At 37.6% G+C, this 24,387-nt stretch overlaps 1 protein-coding gene across 11 annotated transcripts in view; it reads right to left on the reverse strand.

The window, feature by feature from the left end:
* The window catches only part of TRPM3 (transient receptor potential cation channel subfamily M member 3), a 901,150-nt gene that overhangs the window by 681,987 nt on the left and 194,776 nt on the right, over positions 1 to 24,387 (reverse strand). Inside the window, exon 1 of one of the 11 annotated variants that reach the window (XM_016960951.4) lies at positions 11,708 to 12,066. The exons of the other annotated variants lie outside the window; for them this stretch is intronic. The gene's annotated coding sequence lies outside the window, so the exon portion shown is untranslated. Of the gene's footprint in view, positions 1 to 11,707; positions 12,067 to 24,387 lie in introns of those variants that run through there. 11 annotated transcript variants of the gene reach the window in all.

The raw sequence follows: 24,387 nt of genomic DNA on the forward strand, positions 1-24,387 counted from the left end.
AGAGATAACCCACAGAATATGAGAAAATATTTGCAAACTACCCACCTGACAAGAGATTAATAACCAGATTATATAAGGAACTCAAGCAACCCTGTTAAAAATGGACAAAGGATCTGAATAGATATTTCTCAAAAGAAGACAAATGACAAATAGGTATACACAAACATGCTCAACCTCATTGATCATCAGAGAAATGCAAATCAAAACTACAGTAAGGTGTCACCTCACCCCAGTTAAAATGGCTTATATCCAAAAGACATGCAATAATAAATGCTGGCTTGAATGTGGAGTAAAGGAAACCCTTGTATGCTCTTGGTGGGAATGTAAATTAGTACAATCACTGTGGAAAACAGTTTGGAGGTTTCTCAAAAAACTAAAAATAGAACTACCACCTGATCCAGCAATCCTACTGTTAGGTATATACACCGGAGAAAGGAAATAAGAGAGATAGCTGCACTCCCATGCTTACTGTTGCACTGTTCAAAGTGGCCAAGATTTAGAAGCAACCTGTGTCCATCAACAGGTGAATGCATAAAGAAAATGTGGTACATGTATACAATGGAGTATTATTATACAATGGAGGCATAAAAAGAATGAGATTGAGCCATCAAAATATGCCATTAAAAAATGAGATTCTGTCATCTGCAACAACATGGATAGAACTAAATGTCATTATGTTAAGTGAAATAAGCCAGGCAAAGAAAGACAAACTTTGCATATTCTCACTTAGTTGTGGGAGCTAAAAATTAAAACAATTGAACTCGTGCAGATCGAGAGTAGAAGGATGATTACCAGAGTCTGGGAAAAGTAGTGGGGGGAATGGGGCAGAAGTGGGGATGATTAATAGGTACAAAAAAATAGAAAATATGAATAAGATCTAGTATTTGATAGCACAACAGGGTAACTATAGTCAATAATTTAACTGTACATTTAAAAATAACTAAAAGAATATAACTGAATCATTTATAACACAAAGAATAAATGCTTGAGGTGGTGAATACTCCATTTACCCTGATGTAATTTTATACATTATATGCCTGTACTGAATATCCCTATACCCCATTAATATATATGCCTACTGTGTACCCACAAAATTAAAAATTAAAGTTCAAGAAGTGCTTGTAGGCCAACTCTGCAGCAGAACAATTTCTGCCCCAAATTCTACACTTGCAAAGTAGACTTGATTCAGATTGCTCATGCTTTTACTTTAAGTTAGGATCCTGATCTGCACAGGCTCCATGACAATGAGATTCTAAATTGGCCACGAACTGAAGAGCACCTAAGGCTACAGTCAAGCTTACAAGACTTCAGTGTGCAAATGCTGTTTTGTAGATTCCAAGCTCTGTGTTTCTAAGTAAATATTCCTGTTTTGGCTTCTGGGCTGTCTATCTTCCATATCTTAAAGGCAATCTTCAAATTTCTCATATCACAGGAAAGGAAAGCAGAAAGGAAATATTATTATTTGTACTAGGTTTCAGAACCACAATTTAACCAGTTTTTCCTAGCTAAATAAAAGAATAAAGTAATGTTCTTCCATGGAATATATCAAGCTACTTTGACATACAATATGCACACAATATACATACTGATGTAGGCTGAATTATGATCCCCTCAAAGATAGTCATATCCTAATCCCCACAGCCCATTTACTAATTTAAATGGCAAAAAGGACTTTACGGTTGACTGTAAATGAAGGATCTTGAGGTGGGGAGATTATGCTAGATTATCTGGGTGGCCCAATTCAATCATGAGAGTCTTATAAGAACTCCCTTGTAAGAGAGAAGTAAGAGAATCTGAGTCAAAGAGATGTGGACAATGGAAGCAAAGGGTAAAAGAGAGAGAGAGGGAGACTGGAGGATGCTACATCACTGTTTTTGAATATGGAACTACACCAAGAATACTGGTGGCCTCTTGAAGCTAGAACATGAAAATATATGAGTTCTTCCATAGAGCCTTCAAAGAAATGTAGCCCTGCTGACCTACTTGAAGACTTTTAACCTCCAGAATTCTGAGAGAACAAATCTGTGCTCTTTTTTTGAGCCACTGAATTGGTGGCCATTTGTTACAGCAGCAATATGAAACTGTTAAACATACATGACACATACAAATGTTTCCCCTTTGCAGCAACATGATGCAGCAGGAGGCCATTATCCTAAGTAAATTAACACAGCAACAGAAAACTAAATACTGCATGTTCTCACTTATAAGTAGTAGATAAACACTGGGTAAACACGGACATTAACATGGCAACAATAGACACTGGGGACTACTAGAGTGGGGAGGATGGTAAGGGGGTTTGGGTTAAAAAACTACCCATCAGGTACTACGCTCACTGCCTGAGTGATGAGATCACTCCAAACCTCAGTGATGTGTAATAAACCTGAACATGAAACCCTTGAACCTAAAAGTCAAAAACACACACATTTCTACTTGAATAAAAGATTTAAAAATCAGGTTATTTAAATGTCACGTTTATATTAGTCCCTTTAAGGAGTTGAACTCAAAGTACTCCAAAGACCTTATATTTCTTCCGAGACATTAAAGATGGCTTCTAGTTATAAACTACCATCTTTTACAAGTTAAAAATGACGGCTAGCTTTAGAGAGCAGACTTTCACGAAGATGTTGATATCAAATGGGCAGGTTCTAAGAAGGAAAAGGATATAGCAACTAGAGGGCATCTGAGCTTCCAATCTAGCAATGGGCTGGCACAAGCACTGTTTGTAACTACCTCAAGTTAGTCTGATCTGTGCTAGGAACCTTATTACACCATCTTAAAAACCTGCCAAGGCCACACTATTAATTAGTAAATTATAAAACCAGAAGTTAAACTGAAGCCGATATGATTCCAAGACACATACTATCAATGATCTACCATCTAATTTCTGATCTATTCACTATAAAAAATTGTGTGTTGATTTTCCTTGCTCTGCTCACTCCCTGATGCATACTCTAACGCACATGTAAATTGAATTCAGTGTCTTTTTTTTTTTTTTTTTTTGAGACAGGGTCTTGCTCTGTCGCCGAGGCTGGAGTGCGGTGGCACGATCTCCACTCACTGCAACCTCCGCCTCCCAGGTTCAAGCAATTCTCCTGCCTCAGCCTCCCAAGTAGCTGGGACTACAGGTGCATGCCACCACACCCAGCTAATTTTTGTATTTTTAACAGAAATGGGGTTTCACCATGTTGGCCAGGCTGGTCTTGAACTCCAGACCTCGTGATCTGCCGCCTCGGCCTCCCAAAGTGCTAGGATTACAGGAGTGAGCCATCACACCTGACCAGTATTCATTCTGTAACTTGTATCTTTCTCCCTTACTGGTTCACACTTAAGTTTCTATCTCTTCTCCATACACCCTGCTGCCTTCTGCACTGGTGCTATACTGAGCTAACATTCCAGTCCCCATTTTCACACTGCTTCACTGGGTAATCCAGGGATCATCTTTCTTTTATGAACAGCTTTATACCTGCTCTGTCATCAGCCTTCATCCAGGAGAGACCTGCTTCAAGCCCCCGACTTCTGCTAGGGTTTGACATCTGAAAGTGCCATATGTAGCTAGAAAAAGGGCAAACCAGGGTCTTCATTTTACTGTCCTGCCTTACTGTCCAACAATAAAACATTGTCCTAAGATCACACGAGACAATTGCACTAATAAACCCAATAAGGATAAGAAATAATGTCCTTTTCAAATCAAATGAATCATTTTTTTTCCCTCCTTTAAAATTCAAAAGGAGAATCACAGATTTATGTTAAAGACTCCATGCTTCATTATTTTTAAAGCTGTAACAATCACTTGTAGCCAACAGACAACTCACTTGTCTCCAAATTACGATTCAAAAATTAAGGTAAAGTTTCAGTAGCAAATATTCATATTCCAGTCAAAATCTGCTTTAAAAAATTATATACAGCTATCTTTAATTGCTCAATTCTTGGTATAGGTATTGTATGCAAACTTAAAAGCCATATTAAGATGTGAGAAAATCTTATATTATTTTGCAAAGAAATCATCTGCACCATAAAAACAAAAAAATCATTATCTTATACAATATTCTGTGGGGAACAGCCTTGATGACTTTAGAAAAATAACCACACGAATCCTAGGAAACTGCAGGAAAAACTGCAATCTTCTACATTAAATGAGAACATTTATGTGAAAATGTGTTTGAAATCATAGTTAAATAAATTGTAGGTGTTATTATTAGCATTAGAAAGACTTCTAGAGCTTGCAAGAAGCCAAATTTTCAAAGCCCCAATAGCCAAAAATTCAGTTAAGTCTTTAAAATGTCATTCCAGGCTTGAGATTTCTCTCTGCAGTGAAGCTCAAAAGTCTTTCCTTTAATCAGACTGAATAAAATCCAGTTGACCTACTTTCAAATTCACCAGAAGGACTGGAACTATTTTGCTGAGGTCCCTTCCTTAATTATTATATTACTACCTATTTCTATGTAACAAATTGTTCCCAGACTTAGTAGTTTACAATAACAATATACATTTATTATTTAACAATCCCTATGGGCCAGGAATTTGGGAGCAGTTTGGCTGTGTGGTTCTGGCTTAAGATCGCTAATGAGGTTGCAGTCAAGATATTCGCAGAGGGACAGTGCCTACTCCTAGTTACTCATTCACGTGCCTGACTGTCAGGAGGTCTCAGTTCCTTGCCATGCAACCCTCTGTATAGAGCTGCATTCACATCCTTACAACATGGCAGTTGGTTTCTCCAGAGCAAGTGATCCATTAAGACAGAAGTGTTACATATCTTAGCCTTGGAAGTCACTACCATTTTCTTTTGGTTACACAGGTCAGCTCAATTCAGTATGGGAGGGAATCACACAAGGGTGGGCCTACAAGGTGGCAGGGATCATTGGAGGCCATCTTAGGAGCTGACAACCCCAACTATGAAATTCTGATGACCCATATGTATTAGTATGCTAGTGCTGCCATAATAAACTACCACAGATTGGATGACTGTAACAACAGAAATTGTTTTCCTCACAATTCTGGAGGCTACAAGTGTAAAATCAAGGTGTTGGCAGCATTGGTTGCTTCTGAAGCCTCTCTCCTTGACTTGTAAATGGTCTTCTCTCGGCGTCTTCACAAGGTCTTTCCTCTGTGTTTCTGTATCCTAATCTCTTCTTCTTATAAGAACACCAGTTACACCCACCTTAATGTCTTCATTTTAACTTAATTACCTCTTTAAACCCCTAACTCCTACTACAGTCACATTCTGAGGTAGTGAAGATTAGGACTTCAACATGTAAATTTGGAGGAGTGTGCACACGTTGGGAGATACAATTCAGTCATAATATCCTGTTATCCATCACCTTCTTTACTACAGGTGTTCTCTGTTCTTGGTCTTGTAAAATAAAACATTCACACTGTGTACTCAGGAATTCCATGTACCTTTTAACAAATAGTGTGCAAATAACCATTTCTTATCTATCCTACATAGGCTTCATAGGACATGTTCTGAGAAGGTAAGGACTAACGTCAAATTCCTTCTCATGAACAGCAGTTCTCCCTCTGTGATCTGGGTCCTGATGACAGCGCCAACCTATGCGCCAACCATGCCACTCCACCTGCTGGCTCCATTCTAGCCTCTTTGCTGCACCTCTAATGTGCCAGGCTTGGCGCCCTGCAGGGCCTTTGCTAATGCTGTTCTTTGCATTGTTCTTCTGCTATATTGCAGCTGACTAACTCACCTATTCAGGACTCTGCTCCATAAATGGCTCCTCTTCAGGGAGGCCTTCCTTGACCACACACTCTATTACAATCTTTCTCATCCTCCCCAGTTATTCTCCAGAAGTTTACCCTGATTTGTCAACATTGCATATGTCACTATTTGAAACTGTATTATGCATTTTTTACGCTTTATTGTCTGTCTCCCACACTAGACCATGAGGCCCATGATCATGGGGACTTTCTCCTGTTCACTATGTATCCCCAGTGCCTAGTACATAGTGGGTAATCAATAGATTTATTTATTGAATAAATGAACAAATGACTATATCAATTAGGTTAATCTGGGCAGTCTGACAGATGGAACAGATAACAATTAAGGTAGTGTCTATGTTTTATGAGCTATATCTTCCAGAGTTTCTGATCACTAATAGGATACATTTTTAGCTTTGGTGATATAATTTCAGTAAATTGCTTTAATTAAATTGGAAATTGGCAGTAAGTGTTTGTTTTCTGTAGATGTGGGACTCTGAGACTCAGATATTACATCTGCAATGTTGCAAAGTCAAACACACAAATGGGTGCCAATCTGGATGTTTCCCAGAAATTCTCAATATTGAAAATCTCCAGTTTCTAGACTTGCAAAGGGCTCTCTGTTGATGCATATTGCTTCTGTATTATCCCAAGCTATCCATGATGGTAGAAAATAATTCTTTATTCTCATGAGATACTACATATGCCTAGGATCGAGCTTACAAAATGCTTCATAACTTACTTTATTTGTTGTACATTAATTTCTTACCTGAAAGGCAAATTGTGGGCCTGTAGAATAATTTGTACCTATGGTGGTAACAAAAGTTTCAGTAGCTCCACAATTTTCTATGGTCTACCAATGTCATATAATAAGTTAACAGGCATAACCTACAAAAACCACTTCCAGGGATACATAAATTAACTGTCTCCATTCTCAAATGTGTTGTCTATTGTGTGTTGTGGAAATGCCTTTTGGCTGAAATTTACAGCTCCTGATTTCTAGTGTTAGATCCACAACTTTCCCCATGTATGGATTGTGGTAAGTCATTTAAATTCTCTGGACATTAGTTTTCTTATCAGTAAATTAAGGTGTGATTTTTCAATCTACACTCTATACTGTTCCTTTTAATTCTAAAATCTTATAATTTCCATCTCCTCTTCCTCTTCCCTCTTCTCCCCTCCTTTCTCCCCACACCACCCTCTACCCGCCCCACATTTGCAGAAGGAAATAAAAAGTAGTAGCAGGAAAAGTTTAGGAAAAGCAATGGTAAGTATATAGTCTTATTTCACTTAATAGGAATCAAAAGAAAGGTACTTTACTCTGCATACCTCCTCAGCTGCTGTTCCCCAAACCTCCAGAGAATCCTCTGGGAATGAATGATCACACTTCAGGTCATAAGAGGTCATAAGATACACCTCTGTTTACTGTCCAAACTGAAAGAAATTATGTACCACTCCCTTCAATAAATACATCTGCTAAGATAAATGTAGGCATGTGCTTTTAAACCTATACATATGCAGGACACATATGTAGGTATATGAAAAATAAAACAGGCTGGGTGCAGTGGCTCACGTCTGTAATCCCAGCACTTTGGGAGGCAGAAGTGGGCAGATAACCTGAGGTCAGGAGTTCGAGGCCAGCCTGGCCAACATGGCGAAACACTGTCTCTACTAAAAATACAAAAATTAGCCAGTTGTGATGGTGGGTGCCTGTAATCCCAGCTACTTGGGAGGCTGAGGCATAAGAATCACTTAAACCTGGGAGGCGGAGGCTGCAGTGAGCCGAAATCACACCACTGTACTCCAGCCTGGGCGATAGAGCAAGACCCCATCAAAAAAAAAAAAAAGGGGGGGGGGGAGAAAAGAAAGGAAAGGGAAAGGGGATAGGGGAAAGGGGAAAGGAAAAGGAAAAGAAGAAAAGGAAAATTATCTGCTAAAATAAAGGCAGGTATAGTTTGGTGCTGTGCTGATATGTACAAGATACAGGTATAGTCAAGCTGTGTTGTTTTGATAATTCAAAATTTTGATCAGAGACTTAATATGATAATCTTAAATCAAACATTGTTTTTTTTCTGAATGAAATGATGATACTATGAACACAGTTCTAAAGTATGACCAATATGACCTCAACATTTTCCTACATCATATCCATTAGAAATATTCCCTTCTTGGGATTTTAAATAGTCTCTTTATCCAGGCACCTTGTTTCAGAAACCTGCTTTATTTTCCTACAAGGTGGCTGAGGGGAAAAAAGGGTGTGGATAGCAACAGAAAACCCACATTTTCTACTTAGCATTTATTAGATGGTCTGGAAAATGAATTTCATTTAAGTCCTGAGTACTGCTGACAGGATTTAATTTTTTTAAAGTTTTGATACCATTTTCAATATAATTATTACTCTCCCAAGCAGAAATATCAAAACACTTCTAAAAAGTGCTTGGCAGATTTTCAGCTTCATATTTCTCCTTAGAGAGTGTCTCAGTCTGTTTTGTGCTGCTGTAACAGAATATCTGAACTGGGAAATTTATGAAGAATAGAAATTTATTTTTCATAGTTCTGGAGGCTGAGATGTCCAAGATCGAGGCACTGGCATTTGGTCTAGTGAGGGCCTTCTTGCTGCTACCTTACATGACAGAAAACAGAAGGGCAAGCTAGCTAAATGCTGCATGAAGCCTCTTTTATAAGCGCCTTAATCCTGTTAATTAGGAAGATTCCCTCATAGTCCTCATTCCATCCTAAAGGCCCCACATCTTAATACTATTGCATTGGCAACACCTGAATTTTGGAGGGGACACATTCTAACTATGGCAGAGGGTACAGCGTATATCTGTCAAACTTCTGATTGTTCACTACAATGAAGAATTGGCTGAAATTCAACTTCTTTTTTCAAATCAAAGTAACACCTCTTCTGCATTTCTAAAAAGTAGTTTTTTTCTATGAAAAAACGCAGCATTATTAAATTATTAGGACATCCATTTTCTTCTCAGTAAATCTACTTTTATTCCATCTCACATAGATCATGAATAAGGCCTGTCAGAGGTGATGCTTGATTTTTCAAAGATTAAGTCTGGCTTCCTTCCCTACACATCATTCTCTAACTCAGGTGAAATTGTAACTCTCTCTGCCTACTCCAAGTGATACACACACTGATGTCAGATAAGTTATCAATTCACCCATAGGGAAAGAAGTTCAGAGTGGAGCCAGGCTATGGTGCCCCCCTACTTTATTTTAGGGAGCCCTTAGTTAATTTTGGCCAGCCCTCTTCCTTATCTCTCAGGTTGCAGTTCTTCTCAAGCTCCCACTGCTCCAAAATGAACTTTTTTTCTTCATCAGTATCTACGGACTAAGGAAACAGTCTTTCTGGAATGTTTATGATGAAATATTATCAATATAAAATTTGATGTGATGCATCTTTATCCTTCAAAGGCCATTTACTTGTTAACAAGGTCTTATCATTGTAATGCATTTGTAACTGCTAGAACTTTAAGCATTCAGGCCATGTGAAGGTTGTCAAGAAAACTTAGGAATACATTTAAGGGTAAGGGGGATTTCTTGGTGCTATTTAAATCACATCATACAAGCAACCATCTACCCTTCACCTGTGGAAGGCATTTGAGCTTTCTCTCTCCCTAGTACACCTCAAGAATACTCATGTTAGTTTTGGATAATACTTTTGAAAAATCGCCAACCCTTGTCCTAAGAGGTATTAATATTCTTGACATAGTACTCTTCCAACTCTACCTGCTGTCACCAAAATACATATCTCAGACTGAAATATTCCAAAGGTGCACATGACTGTGTCAGATCAAATGCATCTCTTGTTCTTGAGATCACCTTCCCTACCTCCTTCCCTTGAAGAAGGAAAAAAACAAACAAACAAAAAAAACAGCATTTTAAAACTCTGGTACCACAAATCCAATGCGGAACATTTAATATTTCATGCAGTGAAATTTAGCGACATTAATACATTTTTAGTGATATAATTTCCCAAGCCAAAATAGAAGAACAAGTTTACTAGTACAATTTTTGCTGTGTTTTGAAAAGTTTCTCACAGATAAACACTTCAAAACTCATAGTTCCTGCAATTTAAATACTTTAGGGCACTTCCGAATTCTTAAAAATATTAAATTACATCCACTATAGTTCAATATTCTATAGGAAAATATACATTATTTTCAAAGATTAAGTCTGGCTTCCTTCTCTACACATCATTCTCTAACTCTAACGGGTGAAATTATAACTCTCTCTGCCTGCTCCAAGTAATACACACAATGATCCGAGTAGTTTTTTAATCATTAAAGAATATTTTGAAAATAATAAACTTCACTAAAAGTATTAGCAGAAATTTAAAACAAAACCACCTTTTTACCTCAAAAGTCATGAGCCAAAACAGGGAGTACCTTACAGAAAATATTTGCCTGTTTCATGTGATGTAAACTCAGAACATAACTCAATAGAAAATGCAATATACCATTTAAATTGTAGTACTATTCCTTAGAAAAGTACTACAATACGTGCTTCTTAGAATTAGTAACTTATTAAATGGGCTTTCTTTTTTGTCTTAAAAAAGGGAAATTAAATAGGAATGCGGAAAACATGCTTTCATGTAAGTTATTGACTCCAAGTACTTAAGTGTACCAAATATAAAAGTTGGACATTGAAACTAATTTATATCACTACCCTAGAGCCTCATGAATTGGAATTTTCAAAGACTGTTTGCCTATTTAGGTCTTTGTTGAAAAAAAGGAATTTCATTAGAAAATGGAATTAATTAGGGCAGCCTGTGGAATTTATTCACAACATTTGCAACCTAAGAATTTATTCACTTGAAAGGTTTCGTTCTTTTGTCAAGGATTAACTAAAGAGAACCTATGGCATCTAAATATAGCTGAGAGGGATAATTTAGTGCATCTTGAAATTTATTACATAAATGTAGTTTCTTTTCCTCTGGAACTAGATGAGATTTATATGTACCAGTTTTTGCACCCGTGCCAGATTCTTTAAAGCATATGTTGTAAATTAAAACAATTTTTTATTTTAACATTGAATAATTATTTTGATTGTTAGGGAAATGTTAAGTTATTATGATAATCTTCAAAATGACCATTAGAAGAGAGATTAGCTAGATTACAAGTTCCTGGAGGGCAAGAATTATGCTGTGTTCATCTTTTTATCCCTGGTGTTCCATTTACTAGAGTAAGCAATAAACAAGTGTTGTCTTGAGTGAGTTAAAGAATAAATGTATTATAACTCTAACCATGACTATTAGCAACAGGATACATTATTATTACCAAATAGCTTTGCTCATTAGTTTGATATATTTTATCCAAGTCTATATTAACTCTGATACAAATAGTCCATGGAAGTGTCAATACAACTTTAAATGTTTGCATCAAATAGCCAGAATCGTTTAAAATAGCAACAAATATATCTTCTCTTGTTGGAACAAAGATAGCAATTTGTAAAAAAAATTATTTTAAGACTTTTATAAAAATATTTTTAGTGGTGTGTTAGATTCACGGAGAGAGGTTGCAAGAGAGAAGGATAACAATATTCAGGGAGAAAACCAAAACAAAAGAAAACAGGAGTCTGCACTCTACCCATCCTAGGATTAGTCTGCTAAAAGGAATTCATAGAGTAGTATCTAGGTCATGCCAGGGATAAAATTTTAATTGAACTCTTTTGGCTCCTTGTAGGATACCAAATTTTTTATGTTAAAAATTTCCTACTATGTAGATTGTGCTTTATATTATTAGTCAATCACTACAACTCTTACGAACATTATGTTCCTTTAAAAACCATTCTTTTTGTTCCAAATACATAAAAAGCTTTTAAAATGCTCTCAGTTAGTTGGCTTCCAACAGAAAAGCAAGTAAAGAAAAATAACTTAAAATTATCACGTCTTTGTAGGATTTAAAGCTAATAGCACAAATCTAATAGTTCGTCTAAGTGCAACATCCTCCAAACAGACACCTTGAACCTCAGGTAATCGCACACTCACCAGTTTTCCTGTTTCACACCTCTGAATTTAAAATCTTCTCTGGTGGTAAAGACTGGCAAAGCTGCCCAAGCTTTTCTGGCTTATGCACTTCGTAGCTCCTTTCACTATGGTCCTGGCCTTTCTTAACTGAATCTAGCCAAAAATTCAGTTGGTTCAATTAACCATCATTCTCAGCAAACTATCGCAAGGACAAAAAACCAAACATCGCATGTTCTCACTCATAGGTGGGAACTGAACAATGAGAACACATGGACACCGGAAGGGGAACATCACACACCGGGGCCTGCCGTGGGGTGGGGGCACGGGGGAGGGATAGCATTAGGAGATATACCTAATGTTAAATGACGAGTTGATGGGTGCAGCACACCAACATGGCACATGTATACGTATGTAACTAAACTGCACGTTGTGCACATGTACCCTAAAACTTAAAGTATAATTTAAAAAAAAATTCTGAAATCTGCAACCATGTAACATTCTTCACAGAATAAATGAGAATTCTATTCCGTAACATATTAATGCTTCATAAGCTTACTAATCTGACATACTATAAAACCTAAACTCATCCTGCAAAAAAAAATCATAGAAATACATTAAGTGATACATGCAGATCCACTTTACAATGAAAGGTTTAAGAGATAGACTAATGTAGACTTTGTGCAAATTAATATCCCTTGTAATTATTCCTAGGCAAAAATATAGCTCATGTGACTTTATTTGGGACATTCATTTAATTAGATATCCAGCAGCAATGGTCATTGTGCCAGTGGGCACAGAGAATCAGAATGACTGAGATATATTATTGCTTTTGGAAGGAGGTTTTAAGACAAAAACACATTTGCATAAGTGTTAACTTGGGAAATCACTGCCCCTCAATAGTTTTAAACAATGTTTTTGTAGCAGATAGATGGGTAAAGCAGTATTTTAGCCATAAGCTTCCATTGTTCTTCAGTAGGATTAAGTATCAGGCTATGCACAATGTATTCCTATGACACGGACAAGAAGCCGCAATTAAATCAAAGTACCTCCAGCTTAGGTCACTAACTGCGCAGATGTGGTTTCTTCACTGGCAGATAACGGCATGGTCTACAGGGGGCAGAGTCCGTGAAATAGTCAGTTAACTGAGGAAATGTCTAATTTCCCAGAGAACACTCTGTATAACTACATGGCACTACTCTGAAAAGTCTCGGTCATGACCGGATTAGATGGTGAAAACAATCTGTTTATTTAGGCTTGACTTCTGTTAACAGAATGAAATGCCAATGGAAGAATTTAGATTTTGATGCAAAAACGCAAGTTGGCTACCTAAAGACTGGATTCTATAGTATTCAATTAGAACTTGGCAGAGAAAGATGTCTATTTACTACTATCACTATTATGGCTATTATTCCTGATATTAATATTGATGTTACTTCTATAAATATTATTAGTACTACTCCCATTACTACCACCATTACTATCATCATTGCCACAACTTCTTGCCTGGGCTTTTAGTCAGAGTCTTTTCCCTAATCTTCCTACTTTTATTCTTGGCCTTTTATCATCCATGACTGCCTTCATCACCTTTCATCATCCATTCTCCATATTTTAGCCAAATTGAGCTTTTAAAAGTGTGAATTAGATTATATCACGCCTCTGCTTACAACCTTCCAAGGACTCCCCATTGCCTCAAAGTAAAATGCATGCTGCTTATCCAGTTAAACATAAGTCATTTTGCCCTGTTTGCCCGATTTAATACCAAACCAGTGTAGCTGGGGTACATTGAAATCACTGTCCCCAGTGCCGCTTAGCTCATCTGTGCCCCACAGCCAGAGCCAGAGACTTTGCACCTGTTTTGTGTTTTGTTTTGTTTTGTTTGTTTGTTTGTTTGTTTGAGACAAGAGTCTTGCTCTGTTACCCAGGCTAGTACAGTGGCATGATCTCAGCTCACTGCAAACTCTGCCTCCCAGGTTCAAGTGATTCTCCTATCTCAGCCTCCCAAGTAGCCAGGATTACAGGCACCCACCACTACGCCCAGCTAATTTTCGTATTTTTAGTAAAGATTGGGTTTCACCATGTTGGCCAGGCTGGTCTTGAACTCCTGACCTCAGCCTCTCAAAGTGCTGGGATTACAGGCATGAGCCATGGTACCCAGCCTGCACCTGCTATTCTCTTATTACCTGCCTTCATACAGAGGCTCCTTCCATCTGCTGTCATCTCCGCTGTGCAGCTGTCACCTCCTGGAAGAGTGTCTTCCTGACTGCATGGTGCTGCCCTGCCAGGCTCTGGCATATCATTTCATTTTTATGTATTGCCTTTGGTATTACTTGCAACTTTTCCTTTTCTTTAAGTCTTTACTGTCTGTCTCTCTGAGATGTAACCTTTATGAGAGCAGGAATCTTATCTGTCTTTTTATGTAAAATCATGCTTATGCATTGTAAGTACTCAATAAATATATTTTAAACAAATGAATGGAAGAATAAATTATTATTATTAACAAGACCTTATATTCACTGATCACTTACTGAACACCAATGTGCTGTAATCACATTAGCCTAATTAACCTACACTGTCAATGTGTAAGAGAAGAAAGCATTAATAACACATGCAGGGCCTAGGGAAGATGCACACAACTTAAGTTTAAATATTCAAAAGTTATAAACAAATCCAATGGGCTGTTATATAAAATATGTACTCTAAAATACAGACTTTACCCTTGTCAAATATACCTCCATAGAAACATATAAGATCATGTTTGATTTTAAGTTCTTGAATTCCTCTCTGTGTCCCACACTGCAGGGGACATCAGGTGAACAGGCTGTGAACCTCCAGTTCACATGTCTTAGATTAAGGCACATCACTTGAAACAGCCATCTCGAGACAACAGTTTGTGCCTGTGGCCTACGTATAGTAAGGCAAGCTGTGGAAAGAGGCCCGTGAAGATACTAAAAGTGGGAACAAGGGCATTTAGACAAGAGGTCCCAGGAATCCAGGGCTTGTCCTAAAAGTGGAGGTACAGGCAACAGTTAAGCACATTCCCGTAGCAGCATGAACTCCTCATCTTATAAGAAAAGAGGTGGTCAGAGGGAGGCCAGAGTAGAGCTTTCTAAAGCATGGGGTCGGGAGCTGGGGACCCTTTGACCTGAGTCTAAAAATAAAACTAACTCCACACTCTGAGCCTCAATAATTTGAGCCTCAAATGAGTGAGTGGCAGAGTCAGATTTCTAATGCAGCCATTCTGATTCCAGTGCTCATACTCTCAGCACTCTGCCAACCTTCTTCATAACATGGGAAACACAAAACATGATAATATTTGTGGTACATATTGGGGAAAATCCTCTAAGTCACCCTTGAGGTGACTTGAGGGATAAAGGAATCAGTATCTAAACACATCAAAAACCCATTGGGAACCAACCAGTACATTGGACATTAGAAAGCTGTACACTGTACTTTACTTTTTATTCCAAATTTCATAAAATTATTAAGATCCATTCAAACATAAGCCAGACTATTTGGATAACAGGCAATTTCTTTCCAGCAAATGTTGAATTCCTGATATGTGTAAAGCACTTTGCTAGGTGCTTGGGGCAGGGAAGTGGGAAGAAAATACCACCTAAAGGGAAAAATGCAAATAAACCACAGGCTACAATAAAAAGCAGGATAAGTGAAGGATTTGATAGCACTATACGGAATTTAGTTTAGTAGTACAGAGAATGATTGGTTAATTCTTAGTGATAGATTAGGGGAAGAGGGTTGCCAGAATCCAGATGGTATTCAAAATGGAACTTGAAAGATAAATAGGCTTTAACAGCACAGACTGGTGGGGAGGACATTTGGGGTTGCTAGAACAACATGAGCGGAGACAGGACAATCATGACAATTTCACTGCTTGGCACAGCATTGGCAAGTCCAAGATGGCTAAATCAAAGACTATTCTAGGAGAAACATGTAGAAAGGTGGTTTTGTGTCAGATCAAGGAGGAGTATAAATACAATGAAGAGGCTGGGCATGGTAGCTCATGCCTGTAATCCCAGCACTTTGGGAGGCCAAGTTGGGTGGATCACCTGAGGTCAGGAATTTGAGACCCCAAACATGGCGAAACCCCATCTCTACTAGAAATACAAAAAATTAGCCGGGTGTGGTGGCATGCACCTGTTATCCCAGCTACTTGGGAGGCTGACACAGGAGAATCGCTTGAACCCAGGAGGCGGAAGTTGCAGTGAGCCAAGATCACGCCACTGCACTCCAGTCTGGGTGAGAGAGCGAGACTCCGTCTCAAAAAAAAAAAAAAAAAAAATACAGTGAAGAGACATCTGAACTTCTTTCTTTAGATATTTAGAGCGGCAATGAAGGAATGAATGCTCTTGAAGCAAGGAGTAACATAATTACAATTGTTTTAAGAACTAAGCTGAGAGAATTTATAAGAATAAATTAGTAGTAAGGACATACAAGTGGGATAGGCTTTAACCAGGGCAGTAGTGGTGGAAATGAAAGAACTAAATAGAAGAACTGTGGAGAAGTTGAATGAACAGGAATGGCTTGATACAGACAAGCCCACTTGATAAGGGACTTTGGAAAAGGGCTGATCGTGATTTAAATGTGTCATGATTTGAATGTGGATAACTAAAGGATTGTGGCTTAAAAGCTCAGGAGACAGGAACAGATGTCAAAGACACAGGGTTTGTAGCTGACATTGGAAAACAGGAGGACTCAAGTGCCCCAAAGAGGGGAGGAACAGAAGAGAGATTTATAAAAGAGAAGAAAAGGTAAGGGTATCTGATGAAGTTAAAGGAGAAAGGCTTTTTTGTCAGTGAAACAAAACCCAGGGTCATTAGTTAAGAAAGGAGGGATTGGAGTATGATTGGGATTTTAAATGTTTTACAACTTTTAAAATTACACAATGGTACTTGGATTGGGGGTTTGGGAAGTGGATTGCTGCACAGTTTGACTCCTTATTTGGTGGTCTAACCTTCCTTTTATGTGATCCAATAATGGGTACAAAAGCAATTCAAGGAAATATTAGTCCTAACAAGATCATAGTTTCACAAGAATGTTTTATGTTCATCTCTAGGGCTTTTTAAGTGATTTTAAAACTTTTTTTCAAATTATTTGTACTTTAGAAAACAATTAGAAAAGAAAAGGCACGTATGCCAAGTCTCCAAACAAGACAGATCACATTTTAGATTTGTGAATGGACAAAATCAATGAAATCAAGAGTAGAAAAGTCAATAGACCATTTTACACAAACTCAATAAAATTATTTAAGGTGCATCCCCTTCACACATTTTAGCACGTGGTTCCAGAAAATGAGATGTTTCACCAGGCCCTTCAGTTCTGGCCATAATATAAAATGGATTGAGACTTTTAACTAAAAGGAAAAACAAAAGCAAACAATGGCTTTAACAAACAGTACCCAGAATTGAATTGGCCCTGTTTAATAGCCATTTATACAAATAACTGGTTTCACAAAATTAACTGACATTTGCATACAATTTTATCAACCTACTTTTAGGGTATGAATAATAACGGGATTTACTTTGCCATCTCAAAATTGGCCTCTGTAAATTCACACAGTTCTAATTTACCTACCCTAATATCAGGAAGATTTAGTTATAAGACACTTTAATTAGTGCTTTCACTGTACTTGGTAGTTAGTTACTACCATTTTAGCCTCTTCAGGTTTTGTGTGCACATGTAATTCCAGTGTATCACAAAGCAAATATAGATTACTGAAAGGTTACCTCTCAGAATATTTAATAAAGCTAAAAACTAGCAAAATGGAAACTATTTCAAACCCCAGACTGTTAAAGTGCTAGATTCAGGGAACAGAGTCTACTGAGCTCCAAAAGTCTAAAATTACTTTAGCAAAGGACAACATTGGCAGTGGAGAGGGATAAGATAACTGAGAGGGTCTTGAACTCCTAACCTTAGGTGATTTGCCTGCCTCAGCCTCCCAGTGTGCTGGGATTACAGGCCTGAGCCACCTGACCAGCCTGACCAACATGGTGAAATACTGTCTGTACTAAAAATACATTAATTAGCTGGGCGTGGTGGCACATGCTTGTAATCCCAGTTACTCAGGAGACTGAGGCAGGAGAATCGCTTGAACCTGGGAGGTGGGGGTTGCAGTAAGCCGAGATCACGCCTCTGCACTCCAGCCTGGGTGATAGAGTGAGACTCTGTCTCAAAAAAAAAAAAAAAAATGACAATAATAATAGTTGAGAGGGTGAATCAATAGGAATTGGCAAGTCATTGCATACGGAGTAAAGGAAAGGGTCAAAAATCAGTACAAAGTGCCTAGCCTAGGTGACTTGGGAGAAGAAACTGGATGACAAAGCTCAAAAGAGTCAGGAGAGGAAGGAATAAAAAATACCAGGGAGGAATTTGCATTGGAAGGGAGAAGAGGTATTCCATCCTCAGAAATAGAAGGGAAGGAGAAGGAACTCAGAGATGTCAAAGAGAAGATTAGTTGATGAAATTAATATGAGCTGAACTTTTATTTTCTCAGTGATACTAGGTAATCAGCTCAGGGCAAGGGAAGAGCTCCCGTGGGCAATGGGATACTGGAATACCAGATCAGACTCCTTTCTGCTGCTTAGTCATTAGTGATGGTCTAGAATTATCATCCCAGGCAGAAATATGAGATCCAACAATCATGAAATAGGGTTTAAAACAAGGAGGTCCAGAGACTTAAATTTATATTTTATAACAAATGATCTATTTTACTAGCTAAAGTGAAGGCCTTAAAATAGGTGTAATAGTGAAATATTTGAGGAGACAAAAAAGACCAGCCTTGCTAGGCTGACAGCACAATGTCAAAAGCTGATAGACTGTCCTTCTCAGGGTCTTCAATCCAAGAACATTGAAATGATTGAGATTTTAAGTACATCTCACTCTCTTTTGATAACTGAACTTGTTCAAGCTCTTCCAAACCTCCAATAATTGGAAACGTAAGGCATCAGAAATTACTGGTTGTCAGTCTGAAACCCATTCACCCTTCTTACATGTTTTCCTTCGGAAAATTCTCCCACTATGTGACTTAGTAAACTGAATAGTCTAAGCAATCATAAAAATCAAATTCCTTCACTATGGATTGGTTTAGACAGAAGTGTTCAACCAACTCTGGCCAATGAGACCCGAGGGAGTTGGCTGCAGGGCCTCTGGGTATGGTAAGGTGGTTTCTTCTTCCTCTGGACATTCTGGTATTTGAATGTGACTCCTAGAAATATACAATCACATGGTGACCATGAAGGAACACACCAGGGGACAAAGCTAACAGACTGGGGATGATAGAAGCGAAGACAGAAAGGATATCTTTTAGACTCTACGTTAACCAACTTGGAACCATCATATCTCAGTCCTTCTTTTTAGGTGAGAGAACATATTTTTCCTCATATTTTAATTTTGTTGAGGTTTGTTATTTGTTGCAAATCCTGTCTTAACTGATTTAAGGTGGCCAGAGGAGAGATAAAGTCCCCTTTTCCAGCTATTCACAACTTACTCTTGTTGTCTGCTTGATCTTCCCAGTCAGCCAAGACACTTTTAACAGAGCCCTGGTGTGTTATAATGTACGTCCAACTATTGTTACACATGTATGTAACTACTTATGATTGTCAACCTCCCTGAGCATCATGATCATAAATAAAAGTTCTGTGTTTGTGGAAGCAGGGGTTTTGAAAGAAGTGAGCTTTATGGCTCAAAGTGTAATGACAAGCCACTTAAAGATATACAGATAAAAATCTTCATGAAGGAAGAAGAGGAAAACAGTTTTATTTCAAAACAGATAAATCTCTAATGAGCTTTAAGATATCTATGATTTGCTTTTAAAGAGCAGGCAATGAAAAAAGTGTTTCATCTGGAATATACTTCCTGACTTAAAAATAGCACTTGAAAAAATTTGCTCATTTCATTTGCAGACTGTTAATAGCAAAACTCATCTGGAGGATCTTTAAAATGCTCTGAAAGTAATCCCTGAAAGTATGGTCACCCAAAATTTTGTTTTATAAAATGCCAACCAAGGCTTCTCTATAAGGCCAAAACAAATAAGTTAATGAGAATATAACTAAATTCAGAAGAAAAATTACTAGTCCTTAAGAAAAATATATTTATTTGAAAATGTTCATTTACCTGCAAACACTATAAAACCAAACTCTACATTGGAGCTTTGATGTGATTGTATATTCTTATCATAAATATTTTTTAAAAATCAGAGGAAGTTACATAAGCAAAGGATGTATAAATAGTCTATTTTACTACAAAGAGTACAGCTTAAATGTTCCTATTTGGAATCATAATATAGTTCAGCAGCATAACACTACTGTGCAAGCTAATCATCAAGCCTTAAAAACATCACACATATACACACACAAATACGCTAACCAGTATTTTTGTCCCTTGAGATATATATTTTTTCTCACAAATGTAAAGAAGCCTACACAGCTGTTTCCTTTAAAGATAAAAAGGGAAAAAAATTATTCTGCTGCAAAATGCAATTAAAACAATTAGAATTTAAAAATGTTCACAACGAATATTTTTCAAAGGAATGTCCCAAAGACCTTCTCTTTAGTACACCCTACACATGACTGGTATCGTAGTGGGAATCTATGAGATAGGAAAGAACTGCAGAACAGAAAGCAACGCAGACCTGGAACACGAAAAGAATTAAGATGAATAGGTCAGGAGATCTTGAAAACAACGGAGAGATGCCACCAAGTGGCTGAAGAAAGAATTCTTCACGTGGGATGGTTTTCCCAGACATCACCATCTGGTGGTCAATTGTGAGAATCATTTTAGACTGGTAAAACTGTACAATGTGAAATACTAGTCTTTCATGCAGTCCTTAATTTAAGGCTTGATAACTCCTCATTGACATTAAGAGAATACACTCCATTAACAATCTTTAAACACCATTTACATGACAGACTCATAAGGAATCATAAAATAGGAGTCACAATTCTATATAGGAGGGGAAGTACATTTAGAATTTGGCTTAAACAATTTTAGGGAACTTTTTTTCATAATAAATTCAAATTGAATAGCTATTTACAACTGTATTTAACTTGAAGCTATAATTTTTACCTTCCCTTCCCATATCTGTTGGCAGCCTAAAGTTGGGATCGTAAGTTTTTATTGTTATTGTTCTCATTTTGCTTTTTATTTTTACCTAAAATAGATCTTATAAATCATTTTATTTATGAATTCATTTATTTACATCTTCAAAAATATTTTTGGACCATCTTCATTGGACTGGGCACTGATTTAGGCACTGGTTATACAACGGTGAGCAAAATGGGCATACTGCTGTCCTTAAGCTTATAATCCAGTGTAGGTGACAGACACTCAAGAAAAGTATTGGTTTACTCATTTGAAATCTATGTACTGAGTATATATTTCTTATGCCTTGTTCAGGGACACATTAATGAGCAAAATAGATAAGGATTCCTCGTCTCAAGGAGCGCTTTGGATTATAAAGGAGGATGTGAACAAAGGTCGAGGGAAATGACACTGAACCTTTGATGTGAAACATGAGAAAGAGCCAGCAGTAAGAAGGGCAGGGGGCAGGAGCCAGGAGCAGAGGGATCAGGATTGCAGGTGCATATGCAAAGGTCCTAAGATTCATTGGGGGAGGGGAAGTAGGCAGAGTAGCTACAGGACAACGAACAAAGGGGAGAGTAAGATGACCTGGGACCAGAGAGGTAGGAGAGGATAGGTCATTGCAGAATGTTGTAGGTAATGGAAGAGAGGGAGTTTGATTTTCGGTTTAAGAGCAGTGGGAAGCCACTGAAAACATAGTCACAGGAGTGACATGATTTGCTTTGTTCCAAAAAGATCAGTTCAACTGCTTTTTGGAAGATGGATAGAGAAATGGATGGATGAATGGATGGATGGGAAGATAAGTATTCTTGTACTTTTAGAGAAAGTTTCCTTTTATTGTTTTTCTAAGAGAAAAATGAGTTTGATAACAATTTTCTGAAGCCATATCCCAAGACTTCTACCAGCTTCATTAATATTGGTGGATGGCATTTTTTGACCTGCAAGTATTCCTGATATACATTCTTGTGCTCAGGAAATCAGAAAATACAAAGATTAATGCTCACACTGCCTCATTCACCAGTTATAATTCTTCACTTCCTCATGTGAACTCCCCTATCATAGCATTAATCTTACCCTCTGATAAATTAACTTTGTTCTGAGTTCATCTTCTCTACAAGACTAAATGCTTATATCTTCTCTCATTTTTTTGTAATCCCATAATGCTGTCTTTCATTCTTGGGAGCTTTATCATAAATGTTTATTTGACTAAATAAAAAAATTAAAGTTTAATATTAATTCATTGTACCACAGAATTTTAACTTTTAACATTAGAATACTCACTTCTCCAAAGGAATTTTTTTTAATTTTTAGTTTTTAATTTTCATGGGTACATAGGTATATATATGGGGCACATGAGATATTTTGATACAGGCATGCAATGTATAATAATCACAACATGGAAAATGGGTTATTCATCCCCTCAAGTATTTATCCTTTTTGTTACAAACAATCCAATTATACCCTTTTAGTTATTTTTAAATATACAATTAAATTATTTGGCTATAATCACCCTGTTGTGCTATAATAGGTCTTATTCATTTCTATTTTGTTTTTTGTACCCATTAACCATCTTCTCCTGCCCCCACCCTCCCACTATCCTCTCCACCTTCTGGTAACCATCCTTCTACTCTCTATCTCTGTGTGTTTAATTGTTTTGATTTTTAGTTCCCACAAATAAGTAAGAACTTATGTTTGTGTTTCTGTACCTGGCTTATTTCACTTAATATAACCACTTCCAGTTCCATCCATGTTGTTGCCAATGATAGGATCTCATTCTTTTTTATAGCTGAATAGTATTCCATTTCCTTATTCATTCATGTGTTGATGGAGACTTAGAGTGCATCCAAATCCTGGTTATTGTGAATAGTGCTGCAATAAACATGGGAGTGCAGATATCTGATATACTAATTTCCCCAAAGGAAAATTTAGATTGAAACCAATTTAACTTTTTTTTTTTAGGTTCTCTAATTATGGCCAATTGAGGTAGCATGTATGGTTCCTCATAAAATCTGCTGCTCAGCCCTTCAGACAAGGTGGATACAGAGTATCAGAGTAACACAGTGGTTTTTCGTGGACTGTTATTGGACATTCTGGGTTCTGTTCATTTCCTTTAAAGCCATGACATGTTTATCAGACATTGACATTGCTTTGTTCACCTTTCTAAAAATGACAGCTTATGATACAAACCGCCTCTGTCCCAACAAGTTCCTCCATCAACACAGAATTCTGCTGTGAAAGGCACTTTCCAGGACCAACTTATTTCTTCATAAAATTATGCAATTTTTATTAGGAGTAGGTTTCAGTGACTAAAATGCCCTGCATTCAGGGAGCTAAGAGGAGCCATGGGAGAAACAGCCCACAAAATAACGGGGAGATTTGCTATGGAACTTCCAAAAATAATAGAAAGACGTTTTCTTTCTTTTTTGTGACAGAGTCTCATTCTGTCACCTAGGCTGGAGTGCAGTGGAGCAGTCATGGCACATTGCGGCCTCGGCCTCCTTGGGCTCAAGTCAATCTCCCTCCTCAGCCTCCCAAGTAGCTGGGACCACAGGCGTGCACCCCTCGCCTGGCTAATTTTGTCTCTTTTTTTTTTTTTAGAAGTGCAGTCTTTCAGTGTTGCCCAGGATGGTCTTGAACTCCTGAGGTCAAGCAATCTGCCTGCTTTGGCCTCCTGAAGTGCTGAGATTACAGGCATGAGCCACCAAGCATGGCCAAGATTTCTTTCATTATGGAACTTGGCTGAGATTTTCTGTCCAAATTTGATTCAACATCCTTTTGGCTCCTACAGAACCATGGATTTACCTTTACAGAATTACATTTGAAACTAGAGAGTAATGGTTTGTTCCATGTGTCTGTCTTCCTTATTGAAATGTAAGTCAGTGAGGGCAATTTCTTAATTTTCACATTTCTCACAGATGATTCATTGAAAGATGTCCAACAAATGTTTGATGGGTAAAGAAAAAAATTTCATCACTAGCTGAAAAGTTCTACTGACTCAAAGACAAATGTTTATAGTAAGGAAGAAACCATGCATTATGGCTTAGGTCAGTAACTATCAGGGGAATTTTGCTTTCCTGGGGGACATTTGGCAATATTTGAAGACATTTTTAGTTGTTGCAAGTGGGCACGTGTGTACTCCTGTCATCTAGTTGGTAGAGGCTAGAAATGCTGCTAACCATCATAACACCACACAGGACAGCCACTTATAAGCATTACATAGCCAAAAATGTCAATAGTGCCAAGGTTGAGACATCTGGCTTTAGGTTAAAGTTTCAATTGTTCTTCACACATATTAAAATGGAGCAGTTGCCCCCAAATTTATCCTCCTAGAAACTGTTTTGGTACAGCCATTACAGAAAATAGTATAGAGGTTCCTCAAAAAAATTAAAAATAGAACTACCATATGATCCAGACACCCCACTATTGGGTATATATCCAAAGGAAATGAAATCAGTATGTCAAAGAGATGTCTACACTCCCATGTTCCTTGCAGCAATATTCACAGTAGCCAGTATATGGAATCTGCCTAAGTGTCTATCAATGGATGAATTGGTAAAGAAAATGTAGTATATGTACACAATGGAATACTATTCAACCGCAAAAAAGAA

The sequence above is a fragment of the Pan troglodytes genome, chromosome 11 (assembly GCF_028858775.2).
Source record: "Pan troglodytes isolate AG18354 chromosome 11, NHGRI_mPanTro3-v2.0_pri, whole genome shotgun sequence".
Classification (NCBI taxonomy): Eukaryota; Metazoa; Chordata; class Mammalia; order Primates; family Hominidae; genus Pan; species Pan troglodytes.